The following is a 24,266-nucleotide window of genomic DNA, read 5'->3' on the forward strand; positions in this document are numbered from 1 at the left end:
TGGCCGCCAAGCCAGAGTCTCCAGCCATCATGGCCGCCAAGCCAGAGTCTCCAGCCGTCATGGCCGCCAAGCCAGAGTCTCCAGCCGTCATGGCTGCCAACCCAGAGTCTCCAGCCATCATGGCCGCCAAGCCAGAGTCTCCAGCCGTCATGGCCGCCAAGCCAGAGTCTCCAGCCATCATGGCCGCCAAGCCAGAGTCTCCAGCCGTCATGGCCGCCAAGCCAGAGTCTCCAGCCGTCATGGCTGCCAACCCAGAGTCTCCAGCCATCATGGCCGCCAAGCCAGAGTCTCCAGCCGTCATGGCCGCCAAGCCAGAGTCTCCAGCCGTCATGGCCGCCAAGCCAGAGTCTCCAGCCGTCATGGCCGCCAAGCCAGAGTCTCCATCCGTCATGGCCACCCAGCCGGTCTTCCAGTCGGCGTTCCAGCCGGCCTTCCAGCCAGCGACTCAGCCAGCGTCCCAGCTGGTGCAGCAGCCAGCGTCCAGTCCAGTGTCCAGTCCGGTATCCAGTCCTGTGTCCAGTCCAGTATCCAGTCCAGTGTCCTGTCCGGTGCAGCCAGCGCCTCCGTGGCTTCCAGCCCTGCCAGCGCCTCCCTGGCCACCTGACCATGGCCCAGGTCCACTTCCCTGGTTGCCTGACCACAACTCAGGTCCGCCTCTGCTCCGCGGCCCAGGTCCAGTTCCCCTTCACAGGCCTGGCACTCCATCCCGCCCCCTGTTCCGCCTCCGCTCCTCCGCCCTCCTGAACTGTTCTTTTGGGGCATCTTGTATCCGCCCTTAGAGGGGGGGCTATGTAACGTCTGTCAGCCGCAGTGCCCTCGTGCTCCACAAGAGGGCACTCACCTCATCACTTGGACTTTCATTTCACACTACATTTCCCATAACCCTTTGCCCGGACTCTTCAGCCATCATTGCATTCACCTGTGTCTTGTTATCGTGTGTATATATAGTACCTGTGTTTCATGTGTGAGTTGTCCGGTATTGTTCATTTGTAATGTGTTCGTTGTGCCTTGTTCTCTGCCTTTGGTTTCCGCCTTTTGTGTTCCTTGGATATTACGTTTATATTAAATACACTGTTTGCATTTAGATCCGACCTGACTGTTCATCATTACAATTATAATGTCATTACTGTTGTTGTTTTGTATTAATAAATGAATTTGTTTTACAACCTTTTTGATGATTTGAATAAAAAGCCTTACTGCATTGTTAATTGAATTTTGTCATCCAATATATTGATTTACCTAGATAACCATACTGTGATAATATTTCTATAAGGCTCATAATAAAGAAATTCCTTTCTGTGGAAGACTCGCTTTCACCTGCTGTTCTAAGTTCGTATAAAAAATCCACACATTTTTAACACCTGTTTTATTCTCTTCTGCTCTATCCAGTCCGATGAACAGGCATTAAAACACTCTTTACTTGACATCGCTGAGAAATGGCAGGCGAATCAAACTGACAGGAATGAGACAATACAGCATGGTCTGTGATGTTAAGAAATCTGATTCATTTGCGGATTGTTCGTTTTAAAGATTCGATTCATTTGAGTCAACACTTAAAAGTCAACTAATTTCTCGTGTGTTCCCACAGTCCCCACAAGGAGTGGAGTAATTTATTGTTTAGCAGATTATGTTGAAGTTTAATACTGCTATTTTACTTCTGAGAATCTTGTTTAGTTTCTTTTTTTTTTTTAGAAATGAGATGAGTGTTAGCTTGTTTGACGGCACTTTTATTTAGTCTCAAACTAGTTATTATTATACTAATTTATTATTATACTTTTTGTTTAAAAAGTTGTTGATGACTCCACCTGACAACATTTATTCCAAAAACTAGTTGTCTTTTTCCAGTATAACGTTTGTCCGAAGAAATCATTCAGAAGAACCGACTGAAAAGAACGATTCGTACACGAATCAGTCATCATGTCGCTCTGAACCGAGCGTGAATTGTGCATTCAGACTAACAAGGAAAAGTGATGCCCTGAGAAGAGGACAGAGACTCGGGAAACATGCATTTAAGGGCGATTACGTTTTTTTATCGACGCGATATATACGCACGCATAATTCATTAACTGTGGTGTTTTTTGCTACGTAGAAGGGGGCGGATTTTGTAGCAAAGAAAAAACGATAGTGGATATCAGACGAATATCAGATGAATGGGCGAGATCAAAACGGGGTGTTTGATTTGAACCATGACTGACTGACAGTAGGTTAAAATTACTGTTTTTTCTTCTCCTGGTTTGATGGAAACGAGTGGAACTTTGCAATTCTGGGGAAATACAAAGCCTTCTGTTTTCTCAAGCATGGGTGGACAGATAGACAGTCAAAAAAGGTAAGGTGTCATTGTATAGTTCGTCAGTAAATGTATTGGGTATGAGCTGTTTTTAAACAGTGCTGCCCATCACATGCAATCGCTTCGCTGTGTGAATTCATGCGAATCGAAAACAGACGCGTTTAGCGTTGTCAGAATTCAGCAGGGAAAGTACAGCGTGATGCTTCGACTTTTCACTAGGTTAGCTCTGTTTTTGCAGAATTATGACCAATATCAGATTTGCTTAGCTGGAAAAGCATCACAGAAAGAACGGTCCGAAGTGCGGGTTCTTGCGTTACATCTGCGCTGTTTTGATCTATTTTGTATATGGCAGAGAGGCTTCAGGGGGACGTTTTTATCGCGTCTGACAAAAGGCGGCTTGTCAGGTTAAAATGCGTTCTGTTCCACGCCATTGTTCTCCGTCATGCTGTTTCTGAAGGCAGCAACGCGTCCTTTTAAGAACTCACCCATTGATTTTTAATTGATGTAGGGACATAAGTTTAACAGGAATTAATGTTGTGCATGTGCAGGTGTAGGATCTCGTGAACTACAGTGTAGTGATATCAGACAGGGTAAATATCATTTATGTTGTGCACGTGTAACCTGACAGTAAAGCTTAACGTACATGTGTTCCACTCTTGGTGTCTTTGTCTATAGCCTGTTTTAAGATTGTTTTTTTTTCATTAATGCGGCTTGCGGCACCTAGTGCTCAATGAGCTGTAGTCAGCGCGGTCACGGTAGCAGGTAGCGGATGCTGAAGCATCATTAAATTCTGAACGATGCTGTCATCGTTTTACAAAGCGCTGAACATATGAGAAGAATGCTCTGCTGTCTGATGGCAACACAAGGCATTTGCCTTTAATAGGTCCTAAGAGATATCATTTTAAGGCGCACCCGGGATGAAACGGCTGTTATGTTGTGCTTTTGGATGACTAATCCGTTCATAGTAAGCTTTTGGAAATTTGGTGGCGGTTGTATAAATGAGGATCCGACCTGTATGTAATGCTCTTAATATCTCATCCAGTGCACGAACATTGCTACAGTTGATGGTTGGATACCAGTCAGTACATTAATTGTTTATAAACATTGCTCATTACCTTAAAACTGAAAATTCCTTGATTACTTAATCATTCCCACTTTGTTGCAAACACGCATGATTTTCTTTCTTGTGAGTCAAAAGTCTGTGAGTGAGTATATTATATTACGTTTAAAATATATCAATAATATAACACCAACACTGATCATTCTGGTAATATCATGGTGTGCGTGTGTGTGTGTTCATGTTTGTATATCCCGGTGGGGACCTAAACCTGAATACACACCAACACATGGGGACTCGTGTCACCGTGGGGACCAAAATTGAGGTCCCCAGGGGCAAAAAAGCTAATAAATTGTACAGAACAATATTTTTTACAAATCTAAAAATGCAAAAAGTGTTCTATGATCTTTAGGTTTAGGGATAGGGTTAGGGATAGGGGATAGAATATACAGTTTGTACAGTATAAAAACATTACGCCTATGGACTGTCCCCACGGGGATAGTCAACCAAAGCCTGTGTGTGTGTGTGTGTGTGTGTGTGTGTGTGTGTGTGTGTGTGTGTGTGTGTGTGTGTGTGTGTGTGTGTGTGTGTGTGTGTGTGTGTGTGTGTGAGAGAGAGAGAGTCTATTATGGTTGTGCTAGACTTTTTCATTAGGCTCTTAAACCCTGATAGCACACTACATAGTTTGTCTATGTATATGTCAGTGTATATACAATATGTCCACATTATCATACATGTCATCAGTAATTGAATGTTACTTTTTACACTGGCAGATAAAAATATGAAAAATTCAGGTCCTTATTCCTTTTTTGCCCTAAATTTATCCTAAAACAAGTTTGTATTGCAAATCATATTTGACCTCATATTTAAATATTGTTGGTACCCTTACAGCTCATTGAAATAATGCTTCATTCCTCCTTAAGAGTGATGAAATTAAAAGCTATTGTATCATGTATACTTGCATGCCTTTGGTATGTCATAGAATAAAGCAAAGCAGCTGTGCAAAGAGATTAATTATTGCTTATTCTACAAAGATATTCTAAAATGGCCTGGACACATTTGTTGGTACCCCTTAGAAAATATAATACATAATTGGATTATAGTGATATTTCAAACTAATTTGTTTCTTTAATTAGTATCACACATGTTTCCAATCTTGTAATCAGTCAATCAGCCTATTTAACCGGCGAAAAGTAGACACTGTGCTGTTTGCTATCATTGTGTGCACCACACTGATCATGGACCAGAGCAAGCAAATGATAGAGTTGTCTGAGGAGCTCAGAAAGAAAATAATAGACAAGCGTGGTAAAGGTAAAGGCTACAAGACCATCTCCAAGCAGCTCGATGTTCCTGTGACAACAGTTGCAAATATTATTAAGACATTTAAGGTCCATGGAATTGTAGCCAACCTCCCTGGGCACGGCTGCAAGAGGAAATCGACCCCAGATTGAACAGAAGGATAGTGCGAATGGTAGAAAAAGAACCAATGATAACTGCCAAAGAGATACAAGCTGAACTCCAAGGTGAAGGTACGTCAGTTTCTGATCGCACCATCCGTCCCTTTTTGATCATGGAAGAAGACCCAGGAGGACTCCACTTTTGAAAGAAAAACATAAAAAGGCAAGACTGGAATTTGCTAAAATTCATATTGACAAGCCACAATCCTTCTGGGAGAATGTCATTTGGACAGATGAGTCAAAACTGGAGCTTTTTGGCTAGTCACATCAGCTCTATGTTCACAGACGAAAAATCAAGCTTTCAAAGAAGAGAACACTATACCTACAGTGAAACATGGAAGAGGCTCGGTTATGTTTTGGGGATGCTTTACTGCATCTGGCACAGGGTGCCTTGAATCTGTGCAGGGTACAATGAAATCTCAAGACTATCAAGGCATTCTGGAGCGAAACGTACTGCCCAGTGTCAGAAAGCTGTGTCTCATTCGCAGGTCATGGGTCCTCCAACAGGATAATGACCCAAAACACACAGCTAAAATTACCCAAGAATGGATAAGAACAAAACATTGGACTATTCTGAAGTGGCCTTCTATGAGTACTGATCTGAATCCTATCGAATATCTATGGAAAGAGCTGAAACTTGAAGTCCCGAGAAGGCACCCATCAAACCTGAGACAGCTGGAGCAGTTGGGCCAAACTACCTGTTAACAGGTGCAGAAGTCTCATTGAGAGCTACATAAAACGTTTGTGGTTGTGCAACAAAATATTAGGTTAGGGGTCCCATCATTTTTGTCCATGACATTTTCATTTGTTTTATTATTTACATTTTTATTGAATAAAAAATCAAAAGCAAAGTCTGATTTCTATTAAATATGGAATAAACAATGGTGGATGCCAATTACTTTTGTCAGTTTCAAGTTATTTCAGAGAAAATTGTGCATTCTCCGTTTTTTTTGTGGAGGGGTACCAACAAATTTGAGCACGTCTGTATATATAAAGTATATATTCAGTGGCTATTGGCAGCCAGCACTACTTGGAGCAAATCATTTGCATACACAAGATGGTTCATTAGTAAGCGTACAGCCAGCTTAAAGCCACAATATGGAATATTTGGACCGCTAGATGGCGCACTTTCGAAACAACAACAAAAGGCGAAGCTAAATGACGTCATGTAGGAGAGTGGAATTATGGGACATGTCGTTTTCACCATCCAGAGGCATAAGGAGATCGCCAATCATGTTCACGGACAAGGTAATGAATTAATTTTATTGTATGTCATCGTAATGAATTAGCTTGCAAGAAACGTGGAATGTAATGCTACGTTAGCCCGCGACTGATATTGGACTTTGTCAATTGATTTGGTAGCGTAATGCTACACAGTTTTACATGTTTAAAACAGTGATACAGTCGTCGTTTAAAAAGTAAATTGGAACGAACCCACAGCATTTACAAGTAATGTTATTGGCTACATATTTTTGTGCGACATATACTGTATTTCATAGGGTAACTGCATTCATAACTATTCAAAAATAATCTGTGCATGAGTATTTAGTGTACAAAAAAAAAGTGCTTACCTGTCTATTAAAACACATGCGAGAGCAGAGTCTCTGTCGAGTCCAAGTTGGTCGCGAAGCTCTCTCCATTTAGAAAACGCCATGCCGATATTAATCCTTGTTTTATTTCTTTGTTTGTCCATAAACCTGCTTGCCTCATTTGGCCTACGTTTACACTTTTTTGGGTTATTTTACTCGCCAAAGAGTAATCGTGATCCATAATAACAGAACAACAGATGCTGCGTCCCAGATGCTGTATAACCACTTCCGCATTTGCGTGTTGCCGTAGTTTTTACAACCGGAAACTGAGGGTAGTGCGGCGCACCGGATGTTAAGTCACTGATATGCGACAAATACAAGGGACAGGCCATTATTTTAAATAGGAATTTCTCTGGATTTGCACATTCTTGGGAACATTTGCGATAATGTAAATACACAACTGCATGAAATATATCACACTGTGCAAGTGATTTTTGGATATTTCATAACAAAATTCTTCCATATTGTGGCTTTAACAACATTTACATTTTACATTTAGTCATTTAGCAGACGCTTTTATCCAAAGTGACTTACAGAGAGTTCAGGGAGCAATAAGCGATATGTCATACAGGAGCAATAATACAATAGGTGCTAATAAAAAGTTACTAATTTCAACAAAAGCCAGATCAATGCCTGTTGAGAGAAAGAGAGAGGGTTATTTTTTTAACTATTTGTCTGTCAAGTATTCACAGAAGAGATGGGTTTTAAGTCATTTTTTGAATGTTGTGAGAGATGTGGTTGACCGGACTGAGTTAGGAAGAATGTTCCACCAGGAAGGAGTTGTGAAGGAGAATGAGCGGGAAAGCGATTTACTGCCCTTTTGAGAAGGCAATACAAGACGGCGCTCATTCACTGAACGCAGGGTTCTTGATGGGGTGTAGGAGGGTGTGAAAGTATGCCGGTGAAGATCCAATGATAGTCCTGTAGCAAGCATTAGTGACTTGAATCTGATACGGGCTTCAACCGGTAGCCAGTGGAGAGAGATGAAAACAACCTCTTATTTGTTCAAATAGGTCATTCATGCGCACATTAAACTGTAAATACTGTCAATTATTTAGACTAAATCTTACCACTCTTGCTAAATGGCCTGAGCACACTTACATTCTGAGGTGTTTTGAGTAACTGATTTGATGGATTCAGACAGTGAGTCTCGTGAGTTCTGTGTTTGACGTATCAGTTGTTTCAACCGTTCATTATCTTTTTTTGTCTATGTCAGTTGTATATGGAATATGGAGCCAGAAATATGACGAAACAATCTGAATTTGAATTTTGTAAATCTGAATTTTAGATAAGTGTAATTGCACAAAATTGAATATTTCCTGACCTTCAATATAGTTCTGAATTTGAATTTTGTAAATCTGAATTTTAGATAAGTGCAATTGCACAAAATTGAATATTTCCTGACATTCAATATAGTTCTGAATTTGAAATTTCTTAAATTTAATATAGAAAAATTCAAAACGCAGAAATTCAGATTCAAATTCAGATTCGAATTCAAATTCAGATTCAGATTCAGATTCAAATTCAAATTCAAATTCAAATTCAGAAATGGTTCAGTGGGTAAGGTTAGCTTCCGGGTTCGACAGGGAAGAGTAGAAGATCTCGGAAAAATCAAACGGAGCGCTTTGGCCACAATGGCCAGTTATTTGTTCTTATTATCCAATCAAACTCCAAACATGCTGTTTAGGAGAGTGGAACTTCTTACATTGCAATAAAAAGGATTTGTGTATTGGTGTTATGTATGCCCTTGGCTTTGGATTTACATATTTGGCATCTTGACAGGAAGTTAGAATAAATAGTTTGTTTTCATGTGTATTCATAATTGCTTTTGTATTGTTAATAATTTTCATGAAATTGTTATAAAATGAGAATTAATAAATGGCTACAACAGTATAACTCAAAGCACAAGTTATTATAAATTACAATATGATGTACTCTCTAAAATTTAATTTAAATAATTTATTTGTTTTGCTTTATTTGTTTTGAAAATATTAAAACGGGCTATGCCAGTAAACAGATATTAGATAACTCAAATTTAATGACTACAGGAGACATTTAATTATATTATTATAGTATGTTTTAAATAGGTCATACATGACATGTAAGTTTAACTGCTATATTATATAGCATAATTTTTGTTGACAGACGTAAGAAATCAAAATGTCACTTGTTAAAACACTAACATATAGCTAAGGCAAGGTAATACACTAATCATTCGGTAGTAAGACATGTAATCTGTAGGTGACTGCATATAGGTGAGTGCATGTTAAAAGTTACCAATCAAATGCGCGGAGACCTCATTTGATTGGTAACTTTTAACATGCATTGTCCCACCTCCAAAGTCTCAGAAGTCAACTCAACGAGCGAGCAAGTGTTGAGCAGTTGCGAGAGCATAGAGAGAATCGCGTGCGCGCTCGTCAAAGCCTCTGCTCGCGGAATGAGTTTTTGCTTGTGGAGCAGAAATGCGCCTGCGGGAGGATTATTTTCCGCTTGCGGATACTGTTCTGCTCGCTCGCGGAGTTGAAATGCGCCATCGCGGAGCAGCTTTCCGCGCGTGGTTATCATTATGCGCGTTTGTGCGCGGATTCCATGCGCGTGAGTTTAGGGTCCATTTAAACTCCATAGTTATCTTCCAAACATGATCAGCATTTGCAGGACAATTGATTGCTGTGTGGCCACACTATAGCTCCGCATCTGAGCTGTGGATTCCCATCGCTGTGTTGAGGGTTGCCAGTTTTGCGTAACAAACGAAGCCGGAACAATGCAGCACTGTAGACATGGCAACACTGCCTATGTCTGGCTAGCGACTGTTTCTGCGCAAGCATGAGCGATCATGTCTACACTTCTTTTAATTCAGAATTTCACTTCTGCAGTTTAAAAAAAATGTTCATATAAATCATATAATCACATAGTATTTGATAATGGTATCTTAGCCAATTGTTTTGATTTATCCTCTCCAAATAATTCCTTGACAATCTCTGTTGCGCATGGCAAAATCAAAGTTTCTGCAATTGTATGCCCTTTCTTTGCTTTGGCGATTTTTTCAGCAACTGTATACGGTATTTTTAAAAGTTTCTTGTCAATAGCTGTGACTTTCATCATCTCATTTTGCGAGTGTGTCAATTCTTTTGCCTTGCGCTCAAAAAATACCCTGGGCTTGTCGCGGTATTGAGGATGAGTTGTCTGCAAATGTCTCATTAGTTTGGAAGGCCTCATGCATTCGTTAGCAAGGACTTTGGTGCAGATAATGCACTGTGGCTAGGACAGGGACTGAAATAAAACCATAGTTCTGGTAACTATCTTGGTATTTCCTGCATTTCGTTTTTCCAGTATTGCTAGCACTGCTAACACTGCGACACGAATTGGTGGGAGCTTCCTCACGTGGTTGCAGTATGCCTGGATCATTACTATCAGCTGCTGTAGACGAAGCAGTGGGACTCGGTCGTTTTTGTGGAGGACAAATTACAAATTTGTCAATTGTTTGGTCAGCCAGGGGATCATGGATAAAATTTGCTAATGTAATGTGATCGATCTCCTTAATGCTCACTGCTTAACACTTTTCAAAATATGACACGACCCCCCACAGAGCTCACTAAGGCCCCCTTGTGGGCCAGACCCCCCTGTTGGGAACCGATGCTCTACAACAGAGGTGCCCAAACTTTTTCCTATGAAGGGCCAAAAATTTAATTTGACTGAGGGCTGTGGGCCGAAAAATCTGACGTTATACCAAACTGTATAATATATAAATTAACGTTTTTTTCCAATTTATTTATGACTTCTTAGCATTAGATAAAGTAAATACATTACTCTGTGATTTGCATAATGAATGCAGTTCATATTCCAAGGTTTAATTCAATATTCAATAACTTACAATGTACACTATATAAAGTACATTCAAAACATAGAAACAGTGCCATGTACAAAGTTGTGTACAATAAAAACACAGAAACAGTCACAAATACAAAGAACAATTAAATTTGAGAAACAGTGCCATTTAGTGCACATGAAATCAATTCCTAATACAGCTAATCAAGCTATAATAGCAGTGCAGCCAGTCTCCTCTAATGAGATACATGAAGCTGGTCCTTATTTTTTAAGAGTGTTTCCAAATTGGGCTGTAGCTGACTTACTGACAAAGTCAGTACATTATGTAGGTGAGAGTCAGTTAGTGAGCTTCTCAGTTTACACTTGTTCAAATTCATCAGACTGAAAGTCTGCTCACAGAGGTAGGTGCTGCCAAACAGAGACAGCATCACTTGTGCCTGTTTGCACATTTTTGGGTACCTGTTTGCTGGGACACATTTGTAGAAGTCTATCAAAGGTTGGGACCTGAACTTGTGTTTGAGTTCTGAATCACACTGAAGGTCAATTAGTTCCATCTGAAGATCATCACTGACTGTGTCCACACTGATGGTGAAGGGTTGAGAAAACAATTCAAAGTCAGCGGCACTGTGTCTGAAGTCCTCAAAGTGACGGTCAAACTCCTGGATAAGGTTGCTGAGAACAGTATCGTACTCGGGTACCTTTTCTTTCATCATGCCTGCCTCTCTAAGACATGGAAAATGAGCCAATATACCTGAATTTAAGGATAGAAGAGAGAGAGAGAGAGAGAGAGTGAGAGAGAGTGAGAGAGAGAAAGAGAGAGAGAGAGAGAGAGAGAGAGAGGGGGGGGAACAGTGAGAGACATGTAGTAGTGAATGATATGCAGGTATGTAAAAACAAGTAAAAAACTGACAAAAAAGCAAAAAGAAGACAGTGAAGATAATTAATAAACAAGTTAAAAGAACTTTATCAAAAAAAATGATTCGCTTTATTAACAAATATATAAAATAATACAGCTGATACCACTGGATAAACAGTAAATACTATAACTATGAATGCTACCTGCTGAGAGATGTCTTTTGAGCAGCAGTAGTTTTTGTTTGAAGGCTTTGACATGATTGAAAAGCAAAAGCAAATCAAAAAACCTCTTGAGAACTTTTCCTCGGCTCAGCCATCTAACCTCCTGATGGTACAACACATCACCATATTGCGCATCCATCTCGTCCAACAGTACCTTGAACTGCCGGTGAGTCAGCGCCTTGGAGCCTATGTTATTGACAATTTTGACGACTTCACGCATCACATCAACAAGCCCAATGGATTTGGCACATAGCTTTTCTTGATGTAAAATACAGTGGTACTTCACGACTTTCCCCCCACACTCACGGACTTTCTGAGACACCAACGTAGCAAGGCCACATTTCTTCCCTACCATTGCTGGGGCTCCGTCAGTTGTAATTCCAGCCATATTCTTCCATTGTAATTCGTTCTTTCTTAACACGCGCTCAACGGCAAAGAAAAGGTCCTCACCTTTAGTAGTCCCTGAAAGAGTCTCGGTGCCAGCAAGCTCTTGTGTCACTTCAAAATCTTCATTTACTCCACGTAGAAATACCAACAGCTGTGCGGAATCAGATATATCTGTGCTCTCGTCGCAAGCTATTGAAAAGGCAGAAAAGGCTGCTGCCTTTGCCTTGATTTGCTCACCAATGTCCTCTGCCATGTCCACTATGCGTCGGGTAAAGGTATTCCTTGACAAGCTGATTTGCGAAAATGTTCTTATTTGAGAGGGGCATACTGCTTCTGCAGCTACTGCAAGGCATTCTTTGACAAACTCTCCAGTTGCGAAGGCCCTTCCACCTTTAGCAATTAATGCAGAAATTTGATAGCTGGCCCGTGTGGCACTTTCTTGAGCTGACGAAGGACGCAGAAGTGTACTCTGCTCCGATCGAAGTTTAGCAAGCAGCTTGTTAGCCTCTTGCTTTCGCGCCTCGCCGCTGTACTTTGAGAAAGCTGAAAAATGTTTTGTTTCATAATGACGAAGAATATTGTACTCTTTCAGCACAGCGACTGACTGTTTGCAAACTAGACACACTGCCTTTGAATTAACCTCAGTAAAAAGAAAATCGTTTTGCCAATTTTTTTTAAAATGTCTCTTGTCAGTGTGCCACTGCCGCCCCCTCTCCATTATTAATGTTAACGTTCCTTGTCGCAAAGCGCGCCGTTTCTGCGAGTCACAGTACGCATGCACAGTAAATAAGAGTCAAATTCGCTTAATCATAAATAATCCTTTAATTTTAACGTACGTTATTGTCACTCAAAAACATGTCATGTAAAATGTTAAAATATTATGTTAAATTAGAAATGAAAATCTGCATGATTGCCGTTTTTCCCCTCTTGTCATATATGGCATCGCGGGCCAAAATAAAAGTCTCAGCGGGCCAACTTTGGCCCGCGGGCCCTAGTTTGGGAACCTCTGCTCTACAACATTAGGAAATCTAGACCTTTCCTGTCCAAGCATGCTACGCAAATCCTAGTCCAGGCTCTTGTCCTGTCCAGACTGGACTTTTGCAATGCGCTACTGGCTGAACTCCCAGCTTGCACAACCAAACCTCTGCAGATGATCCAGAATGCAGCGACAAGAGTGGTCTTTAATGAAGATAGCACACGTCACTCCTCCCTTCATCAAGTTACATTGGCTCTCTATGGTCGCTCGCATCAAATTCAAAGCTCTGCTCTTGGCCTACAAACCACCACATATCTTCACTCGCTAATACAGATTTACGTACCCGCCAGATCCCTACGCTCTGCAAACGAACAACGTCTTGTAGTGCCATCCCAAAAAGGGAAAAAAATTACTCTCACGTACCTTCTCTGGATCTGTTCCACGGCGGCCTCGACCTTGGAAGGGAGCCTGGCGATCTCGACCCTGGAAGGGAGTCCGGCGGCCTCGACCCCTCCCGCTACGATCCCTCTGTCTGCTGGGTCCTGTAGTGGCTGGTTCATTCTGTCACGACGGGTGGTGAGACGAGGACAGAGGACCCAAACGCAGACAGCGGGGCTTTAATAAATAATATCAAAAAGACAAAACAAGAACAAGGGTATTACAGGACATGACAACAGGAACAAGGACTAACTACACCTGACAAGACTAAAGATAACATTTACTTTGGAGTACGAATAACTAAACTAGACTAACAGAGACAGGAACTCACCCACATGAAACAAATGACAATGAACCAGCACAGGACAGATAACACAGGGTCCTTATAAAGGGAACAAATCAAGACGGAACAGGTGCGGGGCATGAACTAATTAACATTCAATAATGAAGAGACGAAAGGGTGGGAACAGAGACGAGACCGGAGAGAGCATATGGAAGGCCAACAAGGCCAGAATTCCTCTCCACATAAAACATGGGGTTCTGTCATGATCCTGCCACTAGACCAAGAGAAACATGACATGATGCGGCAGAATCATGACAGGTTCCCCTATGATTTGAGCAAATAACCACTTTTAGTGCTATATAGCGGGGGTTCCCAAAGTGGGAGCCACGACCCCGCGGGTCTTATTATTAGAAATAGCGTGTGTAATCAATAAGTGTAACAAAATATAAAACTAATTTTAGTTAAGTTAAAAAAATAAAACCAGGCAAATAAAAAGCCATCAGCCTTAGGAATTTCCTCCCCCCTATCATGACCCCTGAGGTGATTACGTCACATTAACGACATTAGCAACCGCATTAGGTGAGGTGCAGCAAGTCCATTTACAACACAACGCTAATAGTCCCATGTGCACACAGATTATTTTTCATGCTTTAAATTTAGGATATTTTTATTTGTCAAAATGAAACGTTGCTTAATATAGACCAAAGACAACGCAGGGAGGCCAACTTTTCAGGTACGAAAAGAGGCACATCCATCAGTACTCAAATCAGTTTAATGAAGTTCGACCATCTGTAGTAATAATTCATAGTTTATGTGTAAGAACAAGTAAAGTAATGAGTAAATTACTATATAATACTATACTACTGTGCTCTTTTGTGTTGTCATTATGCGCGTTTGGGTAGAATAGGTGCATGTGTGCATTTGCGCGGAACGTTTGTATATATATTTTAACCACCTCCGAGGATAGTGGAGGTCTCGAGTCACTCACACTGTTATTATGGGGGTTGCGGGCTGAAATTTTTGAATTTGTAGCTTTGTATACTGTGGTAGGCTTTATGAGACCAGTTTTACTGCACTTATGATTCATGCTTTTATTGTTTACCTAATTTGTAAGTCACTTTGGATAAAATGTACAGTTGTACATAAATTTACTAAATGTAAATGTGTGTCACCTTTTTCAGGTCTTGCAGGTCTGGATCGAAATATTTAGATTTGAAAACTTACGTGGTGTCCCCTAAGACTGCTAGTACTAACTTAATATGTATTTTTAAATGAATGTTACCTTCACTTAAGGCTGAGGCAGGGGAGTTGCAGTTTGAGCTGGAGCCGGGAGATATAGTGAACAGCGTTTTGCTTGAGGTAGATGGCGTGTTTTGTGTGTAAATGTTTTATTATATTACTCAACTCTCAACTCAACTTTATTTATATAGCGCTTTTACAATTTTCATTGTTACAAAGCAGCTGCACATGAGACACATTGACTACAAGCAAAACAATCAAAGTTGTACCTGCAAAAACAAGAAAAGGTTGAAACACAGAAGACAGACACACCCACACACAAAACACTCCACACACACAACACGCACACGCACCAACACACACAGACACAGAGACACACACACACACGGATGCGCACGCACACACACACAACACACACACACACACGTACGTACACAGACAAGTACGCACACACACACACGCTCAGTGAGAGCACACATTTAGGATAAAGGAGAGAGAAGCACAGGTCAAATATAACAGATAATAAATTCCTATATGCAATATTAATTAAGTAAAACTTTAAAATTCTAAAGCAGCCCCCCCGGTCAGGCAGATAGTGCAAAAACAGTATGCAAACGGTGGCGAGGAACCCAAAACTCTAATCGAGAAAAAAAACCTCAGGAGAACCCAGGCCCAACCAGGGGATTCCAGTTCCCCTCTGGCAAAAGCTGCTGCCTCTGCACAAGCTCCAGAGAACTTGCACAACAAGGCTAAATAAAATAAATAAACTTAATAATAAAATAAATTGTAGTTTAAGATTATCATTAATAATCTAATAGCATTTGAAGTTTTGTGGTGAAGACATGTCAAGAGACCGCGTCCTTCTTTATCCAGCTCTATCATCTCAGCTCTTGTCAGGTCCCCACTTCCCATTCTCCGCTCTACCATCAGGTCAGGCCATGAACTGCATCCTGCTCGCTGTGGTAACCTTGGAACAATGAGACAAGACTGGCTGAGAGTAGAGTACTGTTCTGTACTCTTTGATGCAACAAGTACATCAGTTGTGTTTTTGGTTCCGGTTGATCTAACTAATGCAGCCTAAACCCTCTGAAGATTTATATTATGGAAGAGTAGTGTATGCAAGATTAAAAAGATGCGTCTTTAGTCTAGATTTAAACTGACAGAGTGTGTCTGCCTCCCGGACAGTGCAGGGAAGACTATTCCAAAGTTTAGGCGCTAGATAGGAAAAGGATCTACCACCTGCACTTGATTTTGAAATTCTAGGTATTACCAACTGACAGGACGCCTGAGAGCGTAATGCACGTGAAGGACTGTAATACAAAAGGAGTTCATTCAAGTACTGAGGAGCTAAACCATGTAAGGCTTTATAGGTAATAAGCAAGATTTTAAAGTTAACGCGATGCTTTATAGGTAACCAGTGCAAGGTTGACAGAACCGGGCTAATATGTTCATACTTTTTTGTACGTGTAAGAACTCGAGCTGCCGCGTTTTGGACCAATTGGAGTTTTTGTAATAAGCCTGCAGGGCAACCACCTAACAGTGCATTACAGTAATCTAGTCTTGATGTCATGAATGCATGAATTAACTTCTCTGCATCTGAGATTGACAGCATATGACGTAGTTTAGATATATTCTTAAGATGGAAAAACGCAATTTTACAGGTGTTGGCGACGTGGCTCTCAAATGACAGATTACTATCGAATAGAACGCCAAGATTCTTTGCTGACGACGAGGGTTTTATGGAACATCCGTCAATAGTTAAACAGTATTCTTGGTTGTTACTTATAGCAGTTTTCGGTCCAATAAGTAACACTTCCGTTTTGTCCGAGTTCAGTAATAAAAAGTTGTTACTCATCCAGTTTTTTATATCGACTATGCATTCCATTATTCGATGGAACTGCTGTGTTTCATGAGGCTTCGAGGAAATATAAAGTTGAGTATCATCAGCATAACAGTGAAAGCTAACTCCGTGTCGCTTTATTATATCTCCTAGAGGTAGCATGTATAATGCGAAGAGCAGAGGCCCTAAGACTGAGCCCTGTGGTACACCGTACTGGACTTGCGATTTGCGTGACACCTCATTGTTTATTGCTACAAATTGAAAACGGTCGGATAAATAAGATTTAAACCATTTCAAAGCTATTCCCTTAATGCCGACATAATTTTCGAGTCTATGTAGGAGTGTGCTGTGGTCAATGGTATCGAATGCAGCACTAAGGTCTAGCAGCACCAATAACGAGATACAACCTCGGTCAGACGCCAATAGCAGATCATTTGTAACTCTGATCAAAGCAGTCTCTGTACTGTGACATGCTCTAAATCCAGACTGGAATTCTTCATTGATGTCATTCCTTTGGAGGAAGGAGCATAATTGAGTTGAAACTACTTTTTCCAGAACTTTAGATATGAAAGGTAGATTCGATATAGGCCTGTAGTTCCTTAGTTCTCTAGGGTCGAGTTGGGGTTTTTTGACAAGGGGCCTTATAACAGCCACCTTATATGCTTTAGGCACATGTCCTAATGTCAGAGATGAGTTAATAATACCAAGAAGAGGATCTATAATTTCTGGGAGCATCTCTTTCAGTAGATTTGTAGGTATAGGGTCTAGTATGCATGTTGTTGATTTAGATGATCTAATAATTTTAGACAGCTCATCTTGATCTACGGTATAAAATAATTGCATTTTCTCCTTAAGGGCGCTGTAGTTAGTTTGTTCAGCGGGTTTCACTTCTGATTGCATTGTTATAATTTTTTCTCTAATATCTTGGATTTTATATGTGAAGTAGTTCATAAATTCATCACTGCTATGCTGATATACAGGATCAGAAGTCACTGACGATTTATTTTTTGTTAATTTAGCCACCGTGTTAAATAAAAACCTAGGGTTGTGCTGGTTTTCTTCTATTAGTGATGAAAAGTAGGCGGATCTAGAAGTTATTAGGGCTTTCCTGTATTTTCGAATACTATCCTTCCATGCTGTACGAAATACCTCTAATTTAGTTTTCTTAAAGTTGCGCTCCATTTTTCGGGCCGCTTTCTTTAGAGCCTGAGTGTGTTCATTATACCACGGTGTGGGGCTGCCATTTTTAATCTTCTTTAAACGTAGTGGAGCAACTTTGTCTAGCGTTACCGAGAAGGTGGAATTAAAATTTTCAGTGGTAATGTCAAGATCTTCAACGTTATTTCTCATGATTTGAGACAATTCGGGCAGATTATCGAGAAACGCATCTTTGGTAGTTGAAGTTATTGTTCTACCATATTTGTAACAATGAGTTTTATTTGCAGCCGTAGGCCAGTGAAGCAAACATAATACCAGATAATGATCCGAAATGTCTTCACTCTGCTGAAGGATTTTAACGTCGTCCACATTTATACCGTAAGACAGTATTAAATCTAAAGTATGATTACGAAGGTGAGTGGGTCCTGACACATGTTGACTAATGCCCATGGAGTTAAGAGTGTCTTTGAAAGCCATTCCTAAGGCATCTGTAACGTTATCTACGTGGATGTTAAAGTCACCAACGACAAGGAGTCTATCTGCGGCCAGTACTAGTTCTGATAAGAACCCACCAAATTCTTTAATAAAATCTGTGTGGTGCCCTGGAGGCCTATATACAATAGCTAGAATCAATTTAAAAAGTGTTTTATCTTTAGTATTAGGTGTTGAAACATGAAGAACCATGACTTCAAAAGAATTATATTTAGAGTTCGACTTCTGGGAAATGCTAAGAGAGTTATTGTAAAGTGCTGCGACACCTCCCCCTCTGCCTTTTAGACGAGGCTCGTGTTTATAATAATAATCTTGGGGGACAGATTCATTTAAAGCAATATAATCATCTGGTTTTAGCCATGTTTCTGTCAAACAGAGCATGTCTATTTTATGATCTGTTATCATATCGTTAACAAAAAGTGCTTTATTAGAGAGAGATCTAATATTTAGCAATCCGAGTCGTAACAGTTGATTATCTGTATTTTGTTCATGTTTAGTTTGTTTAACGTTTATTAAATTACTTTCAAGAGGTTTACGCATTATTTTATGTTTGCTAATCCGGGGGACAGACACAGTCTCTATTTTGTGATGTTTGGGAGAACGGATTACTACATGTTGTACATTTTGTGTATTCTGCGACGTGAGACGGCAAGCAGACAGTTGGTTAAGCCATACTGTCTGCTCCCTGACCTGGGCCCCAGCGAGTCAAGTTTTAGCATTAGCATTAAGACTTTTTGCCATATTTCTAGACAGGATGGAAGTCCCAGCCCAGGAGGGATGGAGACCATCTCGTTTCAACAGGTCAGGTCTGCCCTCAAAACTCTTCCAGTTATTTATAAAAACTATATCATTCTGCAGGCACCACTCAGACAACCAGCCATTTAGTGATGATAATCTGCTATAAATCTCATCACCACGATAAGCATTGAGGGGGCCAGAGAATATTACAGTGTCTGACATCATGCTTGCGAGCTCACACACCTCTTTAATGTTATCTTTTGTGATCTCCGATTGACGGAGTCGAACATCATTTGTGCCGACGTGAATGACAATCTTACTGAATTTACGATTAGCCTTAGCCAGCACATTTAAATTTGACTTGATGTCAGGCGCTCTGGCTCCCGGTAAACATTGGACTATGGTGGCTGGTGCCTCTATGTTAACGTTCCGAACAATAGAATCACCGATAACTAGGGCACTTTCAGCAGGTTTCTCAGTCGGTGCGTCACTGAGCGGGGCAAACCTGTTCGAGACTGTAATCGGAACGGTCGAGTGATGTTTTGTCCTGCGACTACGCCGTCTCACAGTCACGAAGTTTCCCAGCTGCGGGGGATTTTCAACCGGAACCGAGCTGTGTGCGCTAATGTTGCTCGCATCCAAAGTGTTTTCTATCGTCGTTAAACTCTTACTATCCTCAGATAAAGATTGGATGCGAGACTCTAATTCTAAGATCTTCTCTGTCAGCCTAACTATTTCCCTGCATTTATCGCATATAAAGCCCTCGCAGCTGACAGAGAAGGCTAAGCTAAACATATGACATGAGGTGCAAGTAACAATAATAGGAATAGAAGCCATAACTCACCGGATTTGAAGTGCAATTCCAACTTACCAAGGTTGCTCGATGGATCGTAGTATACTCGCTTAAAAAGAAACAGTTAGCACACAAGACAAACCAGAGGCAAGATGATATTCCACAGTGTGAACAGAAAGCAAGCTAACACGCTATTGCTATGCTAACGGCGTTAAGTTAACTATCACATTTGGTTTAGACTCTTCCAAGTAAATAACAGGAACAGGGTTATTGAGATATCAGGATAAGTTAGCAACGACAATAATAATTAACGATAATAAAATACACTAATATTAGAGCGAAGTGGGAAGCGCACTGATACAAACAAGCTGCCGGCAGCGATGCAGGAAACAGGAAAAGAATCAGCAAGTCAACAGGACTGTTGAATCAGCAAGTAATAAAGAAAGTTATGCTGCACTACGGAGCTCTTTTTGAGCGATATTACTAGTGTTGCCGCCTTTGTTCCCTAATACACTGCATATATTGCATCTTAGACTGGTGTTGCTTAGTTTTGTAATGTGAGCCCACACTTTTGAACATTTCAACACACACCATGACCGCACATCGATATCACACATACGTCTAGCAAACTTCAGCCATGTGATGACATCATTCACGGATGGAAAATGACAAGCAGCTGCAGCCTCTGATTCGCCATTAACTCCCAATTATACGGAGATAAAACAACGCAAATATCGATAAGAGTATTGATTGTCCTGAAGCTTATCAATTATCTGGTACTGACACAATTATGTACTGGTCCAAAAACATATAAGTATGTTTATCTTTCAGACTGTAACTAGGGTTGCCAACTTTGTCACTATGAAATACGGGACAAAAGTTTACATGTGGAGCAGTGCTAATAGCATACAGGGCTCCAGACTGTGACTAAATTAGCAACTAAGGATACACCTCTGTCCTCCGAATTCTCGTGAAAGTAGGTCACATTAGAAGGGTGCCTACAGAGTGTCCTACCTGCTTTTATGAAACGAGACAGCCTCGATGACGTAACAGGCTTCAAATGAGACCTCCGGAGGACGCAGCCTTCTAAAACAAGACACAGCCATTGAAAGTTCCGAAACTGAACCTGTAGAGAAAGTGCCAAAAAGAAGAGCCGTGTCTGTTGTTTGGAGGTTCTTTGTTTTTTCATTACTATACAGAGCGTTCGCTATTACTGCACACAGTATGTGCATGCTGTGAGCTACAGTGACCGGCCATTCACACAGAATGCCTCTTTATATGCTGCGGAACTACTTTATCATCATTTTTCTATATAAACATGCGCTAAACGGAGGTGTTTGGATGTTCGCGTGCGTCTCGCGCATGAGGAGTAATGTTACATATTCCATTCGCGTCGAAATGAGGGCGGGCACCGCTGGGCTGAACAGCAGTTGACTGTAACACAGGTGTAACAATTGCAAGTTCACATTACATTATATTACATACACTCAAGTTTGTGCTCAGATAATGTTTTTTTTGCTCAGTGCTGTAATAAAATTTGAGGTGACATTGCTACATAGTATACACAATTCTTTTTTATTTTTCTACTCATTTAACCAATTTTGACATGCCAAGTTCTAATATGTGAAATCACAAATAACAAGAATTATGGGTTGTCTTAGAACATGAAACTCCAACCAAATTCTCTCGCTTGGGTCTACTTAACAGTTTTAATGAAATGCATGATTGATTGGTTTAACTGCCCTTTAGCACAGTTCTATTCTGAAAACTGATAGGATAGGGATCAGTGCCTGGATCTTTTCTGATTATTCTCAAACCACAGGGCAAAACAGGCTGTAAAAAATATTGGATCTCCATGTTCTACCTACAACAGAGGAAAAATTGTGTGAATTTACCTCGGGATATACAGTATTAATCATAAACGTATAATGTATTTTCAAGCATGAATATTGAGACAATACATCTTGTACTCTCTCAAAGTCTAACTGCATATTAAGATAATAATTTAAAGATCAACTAATCTGAATAATAGTGCTTGAAGCAAGCAGTTAAGAAATTCTGTGTTCTGTGTTCTTTGTTTGCATTTGTTTTTTGTTGTTAAAGGCCCTGTTTTCCACATGTCTATGTGATTATCTCAGGGGAATTGATCATGTTTTGAGCTCTTTCAGAGCCAAGGGACCATCCTGGCTGTTAACACGCTCACTCTCAGACCTTCTGACTGTCAGAGTAGATGTGCATGAGTATGTGCATCATTTATGGCCTCTCTGAAGTGTACTGAAAGTCTTTATTATTTCCCCCCACTAAAAAGGATTTTAGACATGTGGCCTCATGAATATGCTCGTGTTAAAAGGTCATGTATGTATTCCAAAATGCACAGTGCCTGCATCATTGTAAGACTGATAAATTGTTTTGTGTGTGTTTTATTATCTACCAGGTAAAAAAAACATTGGGCTGAATTGCTTGGAAAAATTCTGCCACTGTTGTAAGCAGCCATGTAGGCCATCAGAGGAAAAAACTGAAACGAGAAAAGCACAAAGAGAGCAATAAACAGTAAGCAATGAGGGTGAGTTACAGAAGAGAGACACAGCATCAGAGTGTGTCTTTGTCCCCACACATCCTCTCTCACTCACATGGTGACAGCTGGCTTGCAGTAGGGTACAGTGGCCTTGCCAATGGAAGTCTTACACCATGGCATAGAATCACATCCCGAGTATTACTCAAGTGCAAGATACATACAAAACAAAAATAAAATATAAATTGTAGTCATAATTGGTGGAAGTGGTGGGAAGGAGGGTCCATGGTACATAAAGACAGAGTGGTGCAATGTGACAAAGTTTCAGTATTAAAAATCAACAATTACAGTATTATGCATACAACACATTGATGTAGTATTACACAAAATTGCCACTTTTATGTTTTTTATGCTTTACATTGGCATTATTATGTGTTATACCTTTTTATTGCAGGTATAATTCATGAAACAACAACGTTTTATTAATGAGAACACAGATACAACACATCAGGTACAACACATTATCCACATATCATGCTTTACATCATGCACAGCGCATCATGTGCAATGTATATGTAGCAAAGATAATAGGCTAAATAATAGCATTGTAAATCTGCTTTCTTTTTTTTCATGAGCTACTGAATTAAACAAATTACAAATTCAATGCATGCTATTTGTATGACATCTGTGAGCACCACACAATTGAGCACTGTAGGACATTCAGGTGAATTCACACACATACTCCACCTCTGTACCATATCAAATGAAGCATTTTCCATGACATCAGCAGTAGGTAAACCGTTAGCATATTGTGTGCCTGGATTATAAAAGTGGATTTAGTAGAAAACTATGAAATGGTACTGCTGCTAGCTCAAAGCACACACGCTCTACATACAAATCAAGAGCCTTCGTCAGTAACCATGGAAACAGGATTAGGCCCACCCTGGTAAGACAAAACCCAACTAAAAACATTTTAAATGATGTAGGGAATGCATTGGACAAACATACTTACCTTCCCATTGCATTCCATTGTAAGACTGCTTGTTTGATTAATGCAACTATGCACCTCACACCAATGTAGTCCATATGCTCGGATCAATGAAGTCTCCCCCACATTTACACTTCACTACAAAGGCCATCCTCCAAGTCTTACCGCTCTCTTGCCTTTAAATGTGTTGGAAGATGTCCAACTTATTTATTCATGAATATCCATAGGAGCTGAACAAGAATTCCTATCCTGACGAACTAGAGTTGAGCTGTGTTTTACTGATTCATTTGCAGGGTTGTCCCCTATCCCCATTGAGCCTTAATGCATTTTATACTTACTCAGAATTAATGTTAATTTATGGCAAATAGCCCCTCTTTCTCTCTCCCAAATTTCAAATTCTCTCCCAGACTTCACCACACTGTCACAATACAGTCTGTTTATCAGACTGACTTTAAAATACAATAAATGTATCCAAAAAAGGTGTTATTATCTATTTAGCCTCTTTTTGATAATAATAATATATACAGTATATATATATATGTCCAGGTGTGGTGACCTCTGGTGGATCACTCTGGCTGACGTGTGTAACAATAAGATTCTAGTTGATCATTTGCATTCACAGCAGCATTATGAAGATATATATGTCTTGATAAATGACAGCAGTCATCAAGTGAACTGGTCAAAAGCAATTGTGGGTGTGACCAGAAATCTAAAATCTCCAAAACGTGAATGCCCAGGTTCCAGTTCCATAATGTCATTGTTATTTTTGTACGTTTTTCAGTCACATATTAGTTTGGTGAGATGTATTTGACAAAGAATATATAACACTGATGACAAAAAATATGTACGTAAGGTTCATCTTATGTTGCTGCTGTGGTGCTTGTATATGGTGTGTTGTTTGTGCAAGGCTACATACAATCAAGTTTAGTTGAGGTTTTTTCCAGCTCGGAGTCAGTAGAATCTTAATGGCATATTTTACTTATTTTTTGTCTTTGTACAGTAATGTGTGGTGATGAGGCATAATTCCGGAATTATAATAGAATGGTTCATTTGAATGATAAAATGAGTAAAGTGAACTGCTTTCAGGTGTCAGGTGTGTTTGTCTGTGTTACATTTAACAAGGCTCAAAT

The 24,266-nt window shown here is 40.3% G+C and overlaps 1 protein-coding gene across 2 annotated transcripts in view; it reads left to right on the top strand.

Moving 5' to 3' along the window:
• The first annotated feature begins 1,961 nt into the window (after nt 1-1,961).
• Nucleotides 1,962-24,266, top strand: part of flrt1a (fibronectin leucine rich transmembrane protein 1a) — an 89,665-nt gene continuing 67,360 nt past the window's right edge. The window contains exons 1-2 of one of the 2 annotated variants that reach the window (XM_057321912.1): nt 1,962-2,326; nt 22,071-22,199. The gene's annotated coding sequence lies outside the window, so the exon portion shown is untranslated. The remainder of the gene's footprint in view (nt 2,327-22,070; nt 22,200-24,266) is intronic. The other variant, XM_057321906.1, reaches the window with a different exon arrangement.

The sequence above is a fragment of the Triplophysa rosa genome, linkage group LG2 (genome assembly GCF_024868665.1).
Source record: "Triplophysa rosa linkage group LG2, Trosa_1v2, whole genome shotgun sequence".
Classification (NCBI taxonomy): Eukaryota; Metazoa; Chordata; class Actinopteri; order Cypriniformes; family Nemacheilidae; genus Triplophysa; species Triplophysa rosa.